Here is a 12427-nt window from a genome sequence, read left to right on the forward strand (position 1 = left end):
AGATCGTAAGGTTAATTCAAGTCAGCTTTAGCTTCGGAAACAACTTGGATCGCTTGAATTTGTAGCTGTCTGAGTTAACAGAAGAATCTTTTACTTTCTGGGGAGTTTTGGATTTCAAAATAGAACGAGAGGTTACAGACCCGTAATATCTTCACAACCCAGTTTTATGAGGAGGAAATTGAAATACAGAGAGTAAAAACAAAAACAAAAACAAAAACAAACAAACAAACCCAGTGTTCCACAGCTGGTCCCTGACAGAGGCACAATTCAAGTCCCTGCATTTCAGATTCTTCAAGTCATCTCTTGAGACAGGTAACAAACCAAGAGAAATCCTACTGTCTCATGGGGTGAGGAAGGTGTATTAGTGGAGGTGGCAGTTGAGCTTTACTGTGTTGGATGTTTTTAAGTGCGTTACTGACTCAGTATTTTTCCTCACCAAGTAAATTAAAAAAAAATTTTTTTTTTAAAGTGAATAAAAACACAGTCAGCATGGGAAAGAAATTCAAACGCGATCTTGACTTTTGCATGAGTTTGGAGGTGACAACAGTTGGAAATGGGATGAGAAAGGATGAAGGACCAAGTCATAAACTCTACACATTCAACTCATGCTTGGAAATCCAACACAACCCTGAAAGTAGCAGAAATATGACTGAATGATGAAAAGGTATGTTTGGAGTTGTGGAGGATTAATGAGTTAACAATACATGGATGGAGAGAAAGGAAGGAATTAATTGAACACCTTCATATACATAATTCCAAAACAAAACAAATGTACAGTCCCATTAAACCCTGTCCCCCCAAATCAATGCATAAGTTTACATGATTTTTTTTTTCTATTCCCTTTAACAAATCCAATCTGTACTAAGCTTCCAAATATTAACTTATGACATGACCTTTTCCACATAAAGCTGGGTACAGTGTGTAGTAGAGATTGTGGTACAAACATGGCGTGTGCTCCTTTAAACTGTAAGGTTGGAGCTAATCTGAAAGAAATTTTTTATAAAATTCTAGTCAGGGGTGCCTGGGTGGCTCAGTGGGTTAAGCTGCTGCCTTCAGCTCAGGTCATGATCTCAGGGTCCTGGGATCGAGCTTCACATCGGGCTCTCTGCTCAACAGGGAGCCTGCTTCCCCCTCTTTCTCTGCCTGATTCTCTGCCTACTTGTGATCTTTCTCTCTGTCAAATAAATAAATAAAATCTTTAAAAATAATAATAATATCAGAAAAAAATTCTAGTCAATGTTTGGTATTTAGTTAATACTTTGGTTAGTTTAAGAATTCACTATTAAAGATTTTAGAAATGGTATTATGGGGAAGTGTCTTGAGATAACTGGTTATTTTATAAGCTCCAGGTTGTAATCATAGGGCATAAACACAACCAGTTGGATTGATTGGAGGATTTTATGTAAAGCTATCACTCACTGAGTCAAAACAATACACTGAGTTACCTAAAAATGTAGTGTTTATTTATATTTACAAAGTAAATAGTAAATATCCTTTCTCAATATATTGAAGTAAATCAAGATTGAGTACAGAAAGGGAGTCAGGCAAAATAACGTGCCAAAATCTATAATAAAATATCAAAATTGTAGAAAGAGTTAATAAAAATGTGTTAGCTGCAGGTTACAAGTCACTGTTGCTTTTGTTATCAGTATATGAGAGAATTAAGTATAGTAGCACTCAAATAACACCAGGATAATTAAAGTTCTGTCAGGATCCCTATTATAAAGCCCCGTCTTTCATGCTCAACTATGTAACTTGCCCCAAAGATGAAATTTAGGGCACAGCTGAAGGCTAAGAAAGCTTCTAAATGGATACCTTGGGTAAAAGTGCACACATTACATATGTTGTGTGTGCATTTATGTATATATATATATATATATGAATATCTGTGTGTGCATATCTATGAGTGTATATACATATATTCTAAAAAATTAATTTATTTAATATAATATTTTTGAAAGTTAATTTACTGTGGAAACTTCAGGAAGTTTAGTCAGTTAACTAGTAGTCATCCATTTGTCTATGAGCTACTGATTCTAATTTTTTGTTTTTTTCCTAGAAATCTTTATTTTTTCGTGTGACATCACTTCCCTTAACTATTAAGTTTATTTGCAGAAATTCATCTTCCCTAGTTTGTAATTATGCTTTATCCAATTCTACACTTAGCTTCTACTTGTCTCTTACTTTCCCCACCAACTCTAAAGAGTGTTTTGAATTTAAATATTAAATTGCAAGGGCTGTTCAACATTTGAAAGGTGCAGAAAACATTTCAATCATCCACAAAGGCTAACAGACCTTTGTTAAACCTAGAACTGACCCATCTCATAAGTCATGCTTATGTATAACTCATTAAAGGATTTTTTTCTAAGCCTCAAGTTTATTTTCATGTTTCTGCTCTTCATTATTGTTTTTTATTTTACTGATTAAAAAAAGAAATGCCTGGAGTATAAAAAGTATAAATTTTGTGATAAAAATTGATATGGACATACAAGGTAAAAGGCAAGATATAGGCTGATTTTTTTTTTGAAACTTTTTTTATCTTCTGTCTCAGCCTTTACAAGAGAATAATTGGAAAGGGAAGAGTAGGAGATTCTTCTTGCAACGTCTTAGAGTCATAATGTGTTTTTGCAAAGCTAAACTGTTTGACTATGTTGAAATTTAAGTGCTACCTAAGTATAATTTCCAAATGAGCATATTTATACATACTATCCTTTACTAACTTATGTGCATTATTAAATAAAAAGCATTTCCAGGCACCCTGGCATGAATTAAAAATATGAATGCTACCCTACTATTTGTTATTGTTCTAAATGGTTACATAAATACACTAAGAATCTTTCAATGATACACCTTGTTCTTCTGAAAATGTTTCAATTTTGTACAAAATTCATAAACTATGTCTACTGTTAGAAGAATAAGCGTTTGTAAAACGCTATTTCAAAGATGGTTCTCTATCACAATAGTAACAAGATTCTGTTATAGAGAATGCATCTCACTACTATTAATAATAACAGTCTCTACTGTAAATCACATTCCTGTGTGAGAATTTAACGTTTGCCGTCTCTAATTTTCACAGAAGTGTCCTGTTTGCTAAGCAAGTTCAATAATTTCAATCGTGATACTATTATTGAAAATACATTAATAAGCAAGCTATTGTGCCAGGTGCAGGAGAAACTAAGTGATAGCACAAATATTTCAGAACTCTGACCTCAAAGAACCTATCAACTAATTAAAGGAGATAGAGAGAAATGATGTCTACCAATTCAAAACACTCTCCTTATGATGCATTAAATAGTTTAGTATCCTCCTAGCTAATTATTTCACTTTTATATATCAAAAAATGCAGTTTACACAATATATATGTATAAATGTGTCCAAATTTATACACAAACTTAAAAGTAATTACTTTTAATATAATCAACAGATGGATCTATATTACCCTAAAAATGGGAATTGAATTATATTTAATATCCAAGTTTAAAAATTCCATATGATTTTCTTAGAGAAAACAGGGCACCAACATTCATGGTCTATAATTAGGGTTGCTAAGATAAAGAATCACTATTGAAAAGGAACTATATCAAATATAATGGCCCTTATTTCCACTCAGAAAGTAATCATTATTTCCAAGCTACATTGGGCTGAATTTCTTGCTAACAAATGTGATAATATAGAACTCTATGAAAATTAATGTTGCAATGAGAGCTTCAAAAATGATCTCCTCAAAAAATAATATTAGTGCATTAAAATAAAAAAATTACACATTAAGTTCCAAGTTAAGCCCTCATAGAATTAATACAAAAATAGGCTGTGATATACAATTTTTTCCTTTTAGACCTTTTTTAAAGTGTTGGAAGATGTTTAGAGTAATGTATCTATATACCAAGATTAAGATCATAATGAAGCTCATTTATCAGAAATGTTTAGAGGGATTTTAAACAAGTAAAGCAAAGAATTTCAGAAATAATATTTAATTTCCATTACTAATATAAGACATCCTTTTTTACTGTTATTGATTATTTCACTTCTTTTTTTTTTTTAAATTTGAGTATTCAGACCATTACGGTACTCAGTTTGATTTTACTTGAGCCATCATGTGCTGGTAACTTACTTTTCTTTGTCTTAGAACCACTGTTTTCTTGTTCTTACTTTCTTTTTTAAAATTTTACTTTAGGGGTGACTGGGTGGTTCAGTGGTTCAAGCCTCTGCCTTTGGCTTGGGTCATGATTTCAGGGTTCTCGGATCAAGCCCCTCATCAGGCTCTCTGCTCAGCGGGGAACCTGCTTCCCCCTCTCTCTCTGCCTGCCTCTCTGCCTACTTGTGATCTCTCTCTGTCAGATAAATAAATAAGAAATCTTTAAAAATTTTATTTTACTTTAAATACTTATTAGATTTCATTTGGAACATTCTGTTTGATTTGGAAATGAGCCAGAAAGATACCACTCTGGAAAACAAATACCTTTCCCTATTCTTTACTACATAACTTCCCACCTGTACACATAAACTTCTGTACAAGTGGTTCCTGCTCTTAGATTATTCTAGAATAAATGAAGTATAAAGTAGTGAAAGTTTTGCATTAAAGACACCAGTTCTATTTATAAATATGCAGAAAAGAGGGAGGCAGAGAAGAGGCCATGGTGATGCATAATCAGCAGCATCATGAGCTTTTGGGATATGATAGTCTCTGCTGAAAGGTCTGTATTTACTCTCCATGCACTAGCATAGCTGTGCTCAGTGACCAGTGTTCATTCTGATTTATTGATGCTCCATTTTAACTGGTTGGTACCCAGCTGTACAAGTCGTTAAATATTTTAAATATCACCCTTCCTCTGCTGGTGAACTTGGGCAAACTTATCCTTTCTCAGCTTCAACTGTGAAACAAGAAATTTGAACTGATTAGTCCTCCAAATCCCTTTCTGTCATTACAGTCTATCACTTGGAACTTAACTCCACATGATGAGCAGAAGTCACAATGCAAAGTGAGAATGCCATAGAACAAAATTTTGAGAACACTGCAACTTGACCACTGGGTTGAAATATATAATATCAGTTGTTAAAATAGAAATTGAGAGTAGGCACTCCAGGGTCTTGTGGAGATGATTTTCTCAATTAGACAACATGGGCCTATATGGAGATGGAAGCCAGCTGGTTTTGTAAAACTAAGCCTCGAGAGTACAAAGACTAATGTTAAATATGCTCTTCTTCTAGAAGCTTGCCTAGCAACTGAAGCTTTCTTGAACAGAACTACAGAGCCAGAAATTTCCAAAATACTAAATCTACACATTTCTCTTTGTGGTTTGTTAAAAATTTTGTTTTAGTTAAAAGGTGGATAATGAGTCTACTGCCTTGATTAATACAGTGGATATAAAAACATTTCAGTAATGTAAGTATACTAAACAAATATTAGTAAGTTATTATTTATCATAAAGTATCATGCTTTTGTTCATACATACATGATACAGCCTTTACAATATCATAAGCATTGTGATAATGAACTACTCGTACTCAAATCTTTTTGGCAAAGTCTGCCTCTGGGAAAATCTAGCCTAAGTCAGGTAAGTGTATGTGTGTGTGTGTGTGTGTGTGCATGTTCTTATGTACATGCTAATATGTTAGAGCAGGTTGGGAGGTGAGATGTAGTACATTCCAGATGGCTGGAATACCATACACAAAATGATGGAGATAGAAAACAGAGAATAATTCTAACAATACCTAATAATTCACAGATTGACAGAAGGACATAACACAGAGTGGTAAGAGAACATCCTGTAGTGGATGTTAGAAGCAAGAATATAAATAGCCTATGAACAGTGAAAGGAATCTGTACTTGCTCATGAAGACCACTGGGAACTTGCTTGGGTACAAGCGAGTGGGTACAAAGGAATTTGTTGGGGTACAAATCCTATTAAATAAGTTTCCTGTATCCTTTTACAATAACAAAGAAGTTTAAATGAGCTAATGAGAAGATGATTAAAGAGTAAGATACAGAAGCAATAGTTACAGAGTTGTTTAATGTCCAGTTATTTTATGCTGATCAAAGCATATTGGTTACCAATGGGAGAAAAGCAAAACTGAACTTCTACTCTTCCATCATGTAACAATAGAGTAACATGACTTATACTGCCCTGTGTTCCATTTAACTGATCCTTTCTTCTGTTTGGTCTAGCGTATTGTTGAACTGCTCTACTGAGCTTTTCCTGTATTATACTGTTGAACTTCTCTATTGAGATTTTCATCTAGCTCTTGTATTCTTCGGCACTATGATTTCTGTTTGAAACTTTTCAATATATTTTTATTTTTTAAAAGATTTTATTTATTTATTTGACAGAGAGATGTCACAAGTAGGCAGAGAGGCAGGCTGAAAGAGAAGGGGAAGCAGGCTCCCTGCTGCGCAGAAAGCCTGATGTGGGGCTCAATTCCAGGACTGTGAGATCATGACCTGAGGCAAAGGCAGAGGCTTTAACCCACTGAGCCACCCAGACACCCTTATATTTTTATTTATTTGATGAAATTATCACTTTCTACGTGTACTGCTCTACTGACCCTAGTGAGCATCTTTATGACTGTTATTTTGAACTCTCTATTGAGTAAATTGTCTATCTCCATTTCATTTAGGTTAGTCTCTGAATATTGATATTGTTCTTTTGTTTGGAACATATTTCCCTAATTATTCTTTTTGACTCTCTATGTTGGTTTCCATGCAGTAGATAAAACAGCTAACTCTCCTAGTCTTGACAGAATGGTCTTATGTAGGAGTTGAATCTTGTCAATTAGCCTGGCCTGAGATTTTGATTGTCTCTCAAACCTTGATGATTTGTCCAAGCCATTTTTTTTGTTTCTTTGTTTGTTCTCAGAAGCTTCTAATAGTTGAGGTGTACCAAAACCCATCATTGTCCCAAAACCCTAAGAAATGCCCATCTGCTTGGTCAAGATTCCAGATATAATTGTCTCATCCTTTGGCTCTCCAATGCAGACAAATTGGAAACCTGACTTTCAAGCAGCAGTGGACGTGAGATAATGCAATCTAGCTCCTTTTCAGGGAGAAACTAAAACTGGGTGTGCGTTCACTAACACTGTGCTGACCCAGAGGGAATAGTTGCGAAAAATTTTTGTGCTCCATAATAGAACCACCTCTTGGTTTGGGTGATCCTGGGAGACTGTGGCTTGCTGAGCCTCATCAGCTTCCAGAGCTCAGTGATCTGGGATCCAGTTTCTCTGACTGAAAGTGAAAATTGGAGTGCTATATATGTGGACAAGCTTCTTCTAGGGAGAAACTGAAGACTTGGTTATTCTGTTGGAGAAATGTGTATGTAGGGTAAGGAAGAGACAATGGGGGACATCCCCACAGCTCATTCAGGCTCCAGGGAAGATCCCAGCCAGGTCCCATGTGCAGGGTGATTAGAAACTGGAACTTTTGCCAGCAGCTGGGAAAGTATTCAGTCAACTCATTTCAAGAAAAATTGTGAGATGGGAGCTTTTGCCTTTGTCCTCTGTGCTGAGCCTGGGTGGGTAGTTGCAGAGTGTTTGTGCACTCATTTAAAAACTGCTTCTTTTTGTTCTGTGTGACTCAGGAATGCATGCCTTACTGCCCATCAGAGATAGATAATTGTGGGGAAGACACCATTTGGGTGGCAATCCTAAATGTTTCATTACTGAATTATTAAATGTTATGAGTGAGATCTTCCTAGGATGAACCTGAAGATTCGGTCTTACTGTTGAGCAAGACAGAGGGAAGATGGGGCCAACTGGCTCCTTTGGGTTCCTGGAAGGATATCAATCAGCACTAGATTCAGGCTAATTAGAAATTTAACCTTCAAACAATAGCTAGTAAGGTATGCACTCAAATGCTTCCATGGAAAAACTGAGAGATGGCTTTTTCCGTCAGCTCCCTCTGCACGGAGTCTAGAAGCAATAGCCAGAGGTAGTGCTGTGTGTCCCTTTAACAACTGCTTATGTGTTTGTCATTTTCCTGTGACACTCATGAATATAATCCTCACTGACTAGGAGAGCTGGGTGATTTGGGGACCTGTCCCTTAATTGGCAGCCTTAAAAGTTGGGGAGTTATATGTGTGGTCCAAACCCTTTGCTTGTCAGGGAAAACCTGGGAGTTGGGAAGGCCGGTTGTAAGGCACTGTGCTGGCGTAGGGTTTATGGTGAGAATGTCTTATTTATTTCTACTTCTTTCAGTGTGGGCATTTTCTCAGTGTCAGTGTGTAGGAGCCATTCAGATCTGGCTTCTGGATTTCTCTCTGTGGAAATTGCACCATGTGTATCTGTGTATTCTGTGCATCCATGGGAGGAGGGAAATTCAGGAACCTCCTATGTTACCAACTTAATGGCATCACTCTCTTCCCCTTTTATTGAATACATTTGGAAAACTGTGGAATATTGTTTCCTTTATTTAAGTAGATTTTCCAGGGAAATATGAAAAGAAAGGGAAGAAAATCCTCACCCTACTAGGATGCACAATGTTATTAACAGTCTCCCTAATTGCAGCCTTGTAGTCTGTACTGTAATTATTGTTCATAACTCTCCCCTGCATCATCAAGATAGGTTCATGGCAATTCTTATCTACCTAGTTTGCCATGGCCACAGGTCAGCCTCCATTCTGCATATTTTACTACTTTTCCAACAAACTGTAAACTAAAGTGCAGTAAGCTTTTAATATTTCTTTTTTTTAATGTTGTGCATATTTTGTCAGTGTAAAGATGTACATGAGCATGGCTTTTCTCCAGAAACCAAGAAAGAACACCCTTCAGCTTATATCAGCTACACCACACTGTCCCCTTCGAATTAGGACTCATCAAAGAGTACTGGATGGAGATCCTTGTTATAAAATGTCTAGTTGAAATTCAGATATCTACTTAGTTCTGAAAAATTACTGGGACAGAGCTGACACTTAAATTTTTGTGAACAATTCCATTGTATCATTTAGATATTTTTAGGCTGAGATTATTTTTTTCTTAAATGAGGCAGTAAGCAAAAATCTCAGTGTGCCATGTAAAAATGTATTAATTTTAACATGGCCCTTTGTCTCTATTTAAATATTATATCCATTTATAAATGGGTTACTGAACTGATGAGAGAATAAGAAATGGTCTCCCAGATATTCAGACATATAACCAAGAATGAAAATTTTCAGCAGTCTTGGTTTAAAAAAATATGATATGGTGAAATCAGGGGTGCCTGGGTGGCTCAGTGGGTTAAAGCCTCTGTATTCAGCTCAGGTCATGATCTCAGGGTCCTGGAATCAAGCCCTGCATGGGGCTCTCTGCTCAGCAGGGAGCCTGCTTCCTCCTCTCTCTTTGCCTGCCTCTCTGTCTTCTTGTGATCTCTCTCTCTCTCTGTGTCAAATAAATAAATAAAATCTTTAAAAAAAATATATGGTGAAATCAAAATAATTTCAAAATTTAGCGTGTAAAAGAATTGTTTTAAGATTTTGAATCAAATATTCAAAGTCTTTGGAGTCATATCGGTCTTTGGAGTCCTATTGAACTCATATTTTGGGTAAGCCTAAAATTATAATGTAGCAGATATAGTATTACTGGATTTTTTTTTTCTTCAGTGTCTCTCTGCCACACCCTTAAATCTCCAGGTCTGACATTTCTGCAGGGAGAATACATTAAAGTCCCAGAGTAAGGGGCGCCTGGGTGGCTCAGTGGGTTAAAGCCGCTGCCTTCGGCTCAGGTCATGGTCTCAGGGTCCTGGGATTGAGTCCCACATCGGGCTCTCTGCGCAGCAGGGAGCCTGCTTCCCCACCCCCACCCCCACCCCCGCCTGCCTCTCCATCTACTTGTGATCTCTCTCTGTCAAATAAATAAATAAAATCTTAAAAAAAAAAAAAGTCCCAGAGTAACAATTATATAAAGAGAGCCTGCTTGGAACACAACGCTAATAAACTCGACATTTCGCTTATCCATCTTTCCGGCACACTCCATTCCTAAATCTCTTGTTCATAGTGTCTTCATGCTAAAATAGTTGATACTCCACTTCTGCGATTCACTTCCCACTTTTTTCTTAGTTATCTACCCATTAAAAATTTGATTGAACAATTATGCATGACTTCAAGGGAAGTGCACATGCGTGCGCGCGTGCACGCACACATGCACGCACATAACAGCACCCTTAGATAAAACAAACATTTGAAGTAATTATGTTACTCTCTCAGGTTGTAAAACTGAAATTAAAACTCTATTGGTTTGCTACTTTTTCTCAGTTTTTTTTTCCCCCAGAGTGATTAGCATCTTATTCAAATTTATGAGCCCAATATTATTTATGTTATAAGAATTATGCTAAATATCAGTCATTGAAGGTACCGTAGTCAGTGTTGGAATTCTGCTATAATATCCTGTCAAGTTATCATAAAGGAACTCATGATATTAAGAAAATCCATCCTATTTTTATTTGTATACTTCTCAGAAAGATCTTATAAAGAATCCAAAACTACGACTATTATCTTTCACTTATTGCTATTATTTCTACCTATGGGCCACACAAAACAAGTCTCCTTCTGAAAAATGTTATCTGTTTAGATATTTTCAAGGTACTATGATTTCTTAAATTAACATTTTCTTTTCAAGATGATATCCATAATTCCGTGAACTATTCTTATGAAATACTTTCCATACAGCTCAACAAATCTGTGATCCCTTATGCCACGTTCATGCTTTATGGTCTCATATTTTTCCCCCTAACATTACAGTACCTACAATCATGTTAGTTTTCTTACCACTTATTCATTGTCTGTTTTCAAACATTGAAATAAGTTCCCTGGTAAATGAAACCTATCTGCCCTCTTCATTATTAAAGTCTTAAAATATACTACAATTCTTAGCACATATTATATTCAATAAATATCTTTTATATGAATAAATAAAAGGATGAGTCTTGTAGCTCTAAATGATCTTAGAAAATAAGCACTGAGTTTAAGCCTGTTGCTTGAGATATGGTTCTAAGCTACAAGAAGATGTGTGAATTGCTTTAAATCATACAGTTTGCAGCCAGGTTTGTAATAAAATGCTGGTCAGTTAATTCATTCCAGGGCTTATTGCTATTTTAACAGATGTCTTTACCCTGACAACTGGAATCTGCATAATCTCACTTATATTGTGACATTTCTAATTAGACATGATTTTTACATATTATTCCATGCAGCCTGGATAGGAATTATAGAATAGTTCTCATGATTGAAATATTTTAAATGTAGTCCTCTAAAATTATGTCAATTTTTAAAGCAATTGATGTCCTTGTTGCCTCATACTTGTGACTAGCAAGCGCTCCATGATTTTTAACATCAATTGGAGTCTGTGCATTTTCACACTTCATTTATCCCCATTAAGATGATAGCTGTTGGTTTCATCCCATGTTTCCAGAGTATTGAGATAATTCTAAATCTTTAATGCTGACATCTATGATATTAACTAGCAATTTCACATTTATGTTTACCACAAATTTGATTAAAGTGCATCTATGCTTAAGGATGCAAAACAAAGTCCCCAGGGCTGAATTTGATTCATGTAAGTATCTTCATTAGCCAGTACAGTTATTTTTTAAATGCACAGGAAGGTATATTAGTTTTCTAGGGCTGTTGAACGAAAATGTCAAAAAGCTGGGAAGCTTAAAACAACAGAAATTTCTTCTCTCCTAGTTCTAGGTGCTGAAAGTCTGAAATCAAGATGCTGGCAGGGTAGTGCTCTCTCTGATGACTCTAGGGGAGAATCCTTACTTATTTCTTCTAACTTCTGCTATTTGTCTGTGTAGAAGCAAAGGACAGATTGCCCTAAGTGCATCACTTTGGCATATTGATTGTTTTAAATAAAAGTTATCTAAGAGACATCTGTGAAGAAGGAATACTCAGCCTGTCCTCAATACCCCTGAAAGCAGGAAATAAATCTCCCATGTGAAGCTACCCTCCCTGAACCAGGAGGTACGGAAGAAATGAATCCCTTATCACTAGAGATAGGGACTTCAAAACAGAGAAGACTATATACGCACTTTTCACTTTTACCCATTTTCTTCCACAGCCCAAATTCTGTTTAGAATTCCTTACTAATTGAAATCCAAAGTTAAGTTTTTATTATCCTGTCTATTCCTCACAGATTTAGTGTCTCTGTTTAAAAAGCATAAGAACTGTCTGTCTTGGTCCATTTCTTTAGGTCTTGATGTCATTGTTGGGCTTCCATGGACACATAGAAAACTTTGATTTCTTTCTCCTATTAATCTGCCCCATGTAAATGTGATTCTTAATCCAGCTAGAGGAACCATGGACAGCATAACTTTTATCCTCCCCTGACATCTGCAATCCTTGTTGTCTCATGGCTCATTAAAGGCATCTCTCTAGTCACATGGCCATCTTTTCCCTGTGTGGCTTTACTTTGTCTTTCCTCATGGTGTGTCTGTCCCTGTGCACAAATTTCTCCTTTTGAAA

The 12427-nt window shown here is 36.0% G+C and overlaps 1 pseudogene; it reads left to right on the top strand.

Annotated features, from left to right (window-relative positions):
• The first annotated feature begins 489 nt into the window (after nt 1–489).
• The window catches only part of LOC132010623 (zinc finger SWIM domain-containing protein 8-like), a 37797-nt pseudogene continuing 25859 nt past the window's right edge, over nt 490–12427 (top strand).

The sequence above is a fragment of the Mustela nigripes genome, chromosome 2, assembly GCF_022355385.1.
Source record: "Mustela nigripes isolate SB6536 chromosome 2, MUSNIG.SB6536, whole genome shotgun sequence".
In the NCBI taxonomy this organism is placed as follows: domain Eukaryota; kingdom Metazoa; phylum Chordata; class Mammalia; order Carnivora; family Mustelidae; genus Mustela; species Mustela nigripes.